The following is a 7,646-nucleotide window of genomic DNA, read 5'->3' as shown; positions in this document are numbered from 1 at the left end:
TATTATTTGACAAATCCAATCCAAGGAATTAAGCTTTTGTCGGATGCCTTGAAATGTCATTAAATGTTCATACACAAATACACACTCACTCTCTCTCACACACAGAGAGATAAATTCACTTTTTCCACTCGGTATAAATATCACTGTTAGTCATAGGGATGCCAGAATGACCAAAAAGTTGCCAGCTTTCAGAGTGACAAGCCTCTGGGCTCCTGTCAGTATTGCCCTTTCACATAAGGCCAAAAGGAGGCTGAGGTCTCCGTTTCTCCAGAGCAATTGGCAAGGGACTTACTGTGTGTGGGGGGCGAGCAGGAGGAGAAGGAAATGGAAGAATGACTACCGCCCAGATCAGACTGGGGAGAAAAAAAAATGCATCCGTTTACAAGTTATAACTTTGTCAATAGTCCAAATCTGGTTTTAAATTAAATATTAGTAATAAACTCCGAGAGAAGAGATTTCCAAAACGCATCACAAAGGAAGCGCTAGGAGAATATGTCTTTTCAACAACTCAGCAGATCTCTCTCTTTGCTTCTCAATTATCTCAGCCCATCCACTTCACAGGCATACTATATGCTGTAAAGATTTAGTGCTTTCAGAATGTTATTATGTACTGGCTTCACAGGTAAACTGCACAATCCCTTCATTTCTTATGTTCTAACCTGGTTAATGTTTGGCAGCAAAAAGTACATAAACTATAAGAAATTGTCTAATTTATGGAGAGTGGATGCTCAGCACTTTCTGGAAATGAGACCATTTAACTTGTTTTAAATGGGACAGTCCAAACCATGAGTCACTTTAGAAAATCTTCAGCACAGTCTCTAATTTGTGACAGCTCAGAAAGCGGAACTATTTTGCCTTTTAGACATCTAGAATTCTGCTGCTCAGCATGGCTCTAATCCCTCATGACAATAGCTCAGGAAATCAAAATGCTGTGTTGTGGTAATTTTTTCTTCAGAATATGCAATCTCAGTGAGAGGCTTTGAGGTATCACGCTACTGGAGCAGCCATGAATGTTATGGCTTATGATAATTTCATTTTACCCACTGCATGAGAAGGACTTTATTATTATTGCTGGTCATACCTAGCCCAGGCCAAATATAATACTGGTTCTGAAAAAGATCCCTAGTTTGGACATCTGTCCTTTGTAGACTTTGCTGTGCCCTCCCATTCACTGGTCCCTGTGGCAGGCTGAGGCAATGGCACCTTCTTCCAATATGGCCAGCCCTTTGCAAAATTAGATTCTTTACACTAGTCAAAGAGGCAATCAATTTTCTTTGATTTCTTATCCATTTAGATTGCAGTCTTCTCTGTCCATCTTCCATTTATGGGCTGGAAACTTTATTATACCTAATCCATTCACCTTCCAAATAATGGTCAGAGACCAGCATCTTCCAAAAACAGAGTAGAGATCCATATTACTCCATCCACTCTACATGGACCAGCTACAGACATCAGAGTACCCTCATATACCTGAGTGGGAGTTTTACTTTTGCCCATCTTTCCATTCTACATCTAATGCTTGTGAATTATAACATTCTATTAACATGAGCAATATATTTCCCACAAGATCAGTATTATATCACAGAAAGGTGTGGTGCAATAGAAAGGTTTTATTGGCATGATTGTACCGCATATGCTATAATTTTTACCACAGGCAGCATCATTAATGCCACTTATCATTTCGTCCTGCAATACATCACATAGATATCGCAAGCGTACATGTGGTGATAGATAGATAGATAGATAGATAGATAGATAGATAGATAGATAGATAGATAGATAGATAGATAGATAGATAGATAGATAGATAGAGCTACTACCAAACCATTGGGCTAATATCATTCAGATTTCACCAGTAATAATGTCTTAGAGACCCCACATTTCGTACCTCTCTACTACACCAGTTGAAAGTGGCTTGCGTTAGAGACAAATCTGGGAATTTCCCTGTTTGTTTTGTTATTGTCTGCATCATAGCTAAGATTAACAACTAATGAAAGTAGTAACAGGAATATCAAGCAAATTTAATTAATCAAGGATAAATGATATTAATACGCATTTATCTTTCCAGTAGGAATGAGTATACTGCTGTAGACATCTGGACTAAGGTTTTTTTAAAATGACTAGTGATTTTGATTGCCTCTGTTTTTAAGATTGCAAAAATGGGCATGTTTTCATTAAGTAGTAAGTAACTCCCACCTCCGAAAATCAGGTCTATTAAGGTGTCTTAAATTTAGCACCCAAAAATTGAGGTACCCCAAATTGCTAATCACTTTGAAAATCTTGGCTCTGAACCTTTGACAACCTTTGAGTTGAACCTGAATCGAAACTCTGAGATCTTTTGAAAGATTGAAAGAAGTTCAATTACCTTTTTTTAAAATGAGATTTCAGGATTGTGATTCAGATTATTTCGCATTTTAAAACTCCACTGAGGACAGGAAATGTTGAAACAATGTAAGATAAGATATACTGGTCATACTTAAGCTAGATCAACCGGAAGCAAAATGTATCAGGAGAAACTTCAGGAGTCACCCTGTTGTCATCAAAGTTCCAGCTCAAGCTTTGCTGAATCAAAACACATGAATAGTACTGACAAACTTCTTCATTTTGGGGGGGAAGGGGAGAGTTATTTGAACTTTTTCAGGTTCGCCCAACACTAATTTTAATCTTTTTTCTAAACAATGTATTCACTAGATTGGAGTGGACAAACTTTTTGGCCTAAGGGCCACATCTGGGTATGGAAATTGTATGGTCGGACATGAATGCTCACAAAATTGGGGTTCAGGTGCAGAAGGGAGTGAGGTCTCTGGCTGGGGATGCGAGATCTGGGGTGGGGCCAGAAATGAGGAATTCAGGGTGCAGGAGGGGGCTCCGGGCTGGGGCAAGGTGTTGGGGTGTGGGTGGGTGAGGGCTCTGGCTGGGGATGCAGGCTCTGGGGCAGGAGCTCGAGGGCCAGATTAAATCGGCTGGCCGGCCGGAGGTGGCCCGCGGGCTGTAGTTTGCCCACCCTTGCACTGGACCATAAACTCTTCAGGGTAGAGACATCTTGAGTGTGGATAGCACATTGTGGATGCTAACAGAATACAAATAAATAATTACAATTATTATCTAATAATAGAGTTGCAAACTGAGTCAGAAATAGAGGCCCAAGCATCACAGTCTTAGACAAAAAGAACAGTTGGAAACTGTTTCCAATAGCTGAAGTATTTGTGTATTGCATAAGACCGTCTCTGGTTTCAGACACTGTTGTTTTTAGCTGGAGGAAAGGAGAAGGATAATGATTTCTAATGGCCTAATGTACTCTCACTGAGAGTTAGGGTGACCAGATGAGATGAAGAAACTATTGGGACACATGGGGTGGAAGCGCGGGTCCACCGGCAGAGTAAAAAAAAAAAAAGCCGAGTGGTGCCAGCAAAGCAAAATATCGGGACAAATTGTATCCCAACCAAAGATCGGTCGGGATGAGGGACAACCACCCAAATATCGGGACGGTGCCAATTTTATTGGGACGTCTGGTCACCCTACTGAGAGTACTCATGTCATTTGTGTGTGGTGATACTATCCAAGCAAAGAAGGACTAATCCAGGTTAAAACAGGCACAGGAACAGGTTTTGTATGTTTCCGTTCCAAGGTTCTCATTTGCCTGTGCATGAACACACAAAGAAGAAACTTCTAAACTAACTTTAAAAAGGGGGAGGTTCTATGTGCCTGTGGATCTTCTCATTTCATAAACAGAGGGGAGTCATTTGTTGGGCAGTAGGCATCAAAAGTGGTTTTGGGAGCACGTTAATCGAAGCTTTGAAAAAAACAATTGTTTGTGGGTTGCTATCCAATGATAATGAAGATGTGACTCACTGAATGACTGAGAAAATGACAAATTAAATGGTGATTTGGTGAGCCCTCTCACAGCTACGTTGGAATGCAATCATGAGGAGGAGTGCTTTTAAAGTGACAACCCATGCCTCAATCTCCAAGCAAAATAGCCATTGCATAACTAGAACAAATGGAGAATTAAATCACAATAAGCATTTGTTGTGAAGCATTTGTTTAAGCTCTTGCTAGAATCTCTTATGAAATATCATATTCAGCTGAGAGTGAGTGCAAAGCACAATGTTTTTAATTTTTCCTTCATGCAGCAGAGATGTTTTCTCTTTCCACAGGGTTTTAAAAAGAATAAATCCTTTAACTTTCATAAAGCTAAAGTAAGGTTTAACTTTAAAGATATGGTTGAGCTTTGCTATGTTGCAGAGGCAGTTGTATGTACTGAAAATATGTGAGGAGTTAGGTGTATATATACTAAAAATTATATTCTCTGGGTCTGTTGTTAAAAGCAGGTCACTCAAAGGTAATACGTCTTGAGATAAACTTCTCCAGATAGCAGGTAGGATACAGAGGCAGTTGTTGAGGACAGAGAGCCAGATCCTCAGCTGGTGGAAAGTGGCATAACTCCATTGCAGTTATTGAAATCAAAGCTGTGACACTGATTTATTCCATATGAGGCATGGGCCACATCCCTATCAGCTGGGATAAATTCAGAGGATCTGACCTTTTAAGTTTATCCCACAGCACCAGCTGGCCTAGCTTAAGTTTCCTAAATGTCTAGCGCCAGCCCTGTTCATGAGCAAACTGTGAAATGAAAATGCACAAGAAGAGAAATGTTGAAGAACCATCAATAAAACAACAAATTTCCAAGAGGAAATAATAAACTTCACTACAGGGCAGTTTAGATAACTAGAACTGTAGAGTGTGAGCAACTTGTGTTTATAATAGGCATGTCTCAATATATTTTTGTAAAATGCACACTCCTCAAAGAAATGTTATTCCCACTGGTTGATTTAATAGCAATGAAATACTATTTTGCAGCTATGTTTTCTATATAAAGATGACTTGGCCAACTAGTGGTCACTCTGTTTAAATCAATTGAGTTACACAAGAGATGATTCTGGTTTTTTGCACTTAAATAAAATAAGTCATCTGACAAAAGGCAGAAGCAGATACTGCTGGTGGTATGTATATGGGATATGATATTTTCTGAGGTAATCCACCTCAATTTCTTCCTTGGAATAATGACATCTCTGTATGCTCTGGAATCTTGCTTGTCATTACTCAACCATAACAAGCATTTAGGGAGACACTGTTCTTTAGTATGGTTTTGGCCGGATTCTCCTGTCATTTATATTCGTTAAATAGTATGGCCCCTATTCAGGAAAGCACTTACCCACATTCTTAAGTCCATAGCATTCTAGCCTATCTACCTAAGGCACTTATGCGACCTCCATCTGTGTGAGGAAGGGAAGTACTATTATCCCATTTAACAGAAGGGTAACTAAGGCACAGCAAATTTAAGGGCTTGTCTACACTTAAAACGCTACAGTGGCACAGCTATACCATTGAGCCTGCACTACTGTAGTACTTCAGAGTAGACACGACCAATACCGATAGGGGAAGATTCTCCCATCACTGTAGTTAATCCACCTCCCTAAGAAATGGTAGCTAGGTCGACGGAAGAATTCTAGAACAGTCTACATGGGGACTTAGGTGGACTTAACTATGCTGCTCAGGGGTGTGGATTATTCATATCCCCTAACCGACGTAGTTAAACTGACCTAATTTTCTAGTGTAGACCAGGCCTAAGTGATTTGACAAAGTCACACAGGAAGTTTAGGGTGGAGCAGGAAATTGAATCCTCATCTCTTCTCCCAAGCTAGTGCCCTGACCACTGGATCATTCTTCTTCTCATTGTTTTCAACGAAACTTCAGCATATGTCTGGGGGCTTGTCTACACAGTAGGGTAATGTGCTCTACAGGGCTTTAATTTTTAAAGTGCTCTATCATGTTGCTCATTAATGGATCCATGTAGATCCTGATGGTGTACTGCTAGTGAGCTTTAACATAACACTCTTTCAAACTGTACTACATTAAAGTGCACCAGGAAGGTCAACTCAGACCAATGAATGCACAGCACATTAGCACGCTGTAGACTTCACACCCCCATAAAGCCCATTGTATTGGGCCCTGCCAACCTGAATACATCTAACTTATCTAAATATTCTTTAATCTGTTCTTTCCCTATTTTGGCTTGTATTTCTTCCACCTTGCTGTTAATATTAATTATAGATGGATGCATGGATGGATTTCACATTAATTACCACGGCAACAGCTCTTGATGGCATCAGTACAATTATGAATTACATTACTTGTGTATGTCCAGAATAACTCAGTTCACTGAAACCAGCAGAGTTTCTCCAATTTACAGGGTGGGAAACTGAAATGAGATCTGGCCCTCCACAAATTCACTTCAGGATCAAGCACAGGAAAAGCAGAACTGTGAGGGAGAGCACCATACCTGAAATGATACCAAACAGAATATGGAATTGTTCATCTAAGTCACAGTAGTTAGTTGTTTTGTGTTAACGCTTCCGTCTCTCAGTTTCACCCTTCTATGGAAGTTCCTCATTTAATGCATACCGCTGATGCTGTTTCAGTGCATTAGGCAGATACCATCACAATGTTCTAACTTCCTGCCTCAAATTCAAACATTTTTAAGTGACCTTGTACAGGATTAACATTCCCTGTGCTAACAGCATGCCAACATTCCTCTAACCTGAAAATCTGAAGTGTGCCAACTCAAATAAAGCCACCCAATATGAAAATAGCAGATATGCATCAGGGAACAGGGAAAAAGAGACATTATCTTTCATTCTCGATCTCCCTCTGCCACCTGCACTGCTATTAAGTGCATACCAAACTAGTTAATGCTCTAGCTGTGTTTAAACTCAAGAGACATCTAGAATTCTCAGCCTGCCAACACCCGACAGCATAAGCCACCCAGAAAACATCATAATAAAACAAAACTTTAAATGGAGATTTTTCATATTGAAGTAAACTTTAAAGAGCACGCATTCTGTAAATTCACTTGGCCAGTCATTTCCTGTGTTGCCTTCGCTAATATTTCAGATCCCCCTCCTTAATCCACTGTGAATTTATAACCCTGTGTACATGATGTCATACTCTGTTGCCATGGTGAGAAATATGATGTCATGACTACAGCAGCATTATGAAATCATGGGAGGATCATATAGGAAGAGAAAATGGAATGAAGAAGAGCAATCCTATTTGGAAAATAAAAGCATGCAGCAATAGATTATCTTGGCATACAGTAGAAGATTTTCTATAACTTTTGTTACCTATGCCAATTAAATGGTACAACTGTAAGAAACAGAACAGTGGAGGAATATGTACGTAACAGGGCTAGCATTTTTGTTAAACAGGGCTATCCTACAGTATGGAATTAGTCAATGGTAAAGGCATCTAATACACAAAATTCCTACCACTACCCAATTGAAAAAGGTTGCCATTTCCAGAACCAGGGGAGCATTTATTGTATGTGTGTTGTGACACTAACATACAGCACAAGAGAAATTACTTGTATGTACTGGGCGGAGGGCTAAATTTGTTTATTTTCTGTTTGTTTCCAGGAATGGGGTAGAAAGAGAGCCCACCAGATGGAATTTGACTCAAACAAAAAAAGTAAAGATATAATGCAATAGTCTGTCTGCTTAGCAACATGGGTTGCTATGAACACATCCCTGTGATACCTCACTCTCTGAACAGGCTCTCCACTGAATACAGTCCAGTTCACAGTCTCT

This window comes from Gopherus flavomarginatus, chromosome 2 (assembly GCF_025201925.1).
Source record: "Gopherus flavomarginatus isolate rGopFla2 chromosome 2, rGopFla2.mat.asm, whole genome shotgun sequence".
In the NCBI taxonomy this organism is placed as follows: Eukaryota; Metazoa; Chordata; order Testudines; family Testudinidae; genus Gopherus; species Gopherus flavomarginatus.
The sequence above is the reverse complement of the archived record's forward strand: the minus strand, read 5'-3'. Positions refer to the sequence as shown.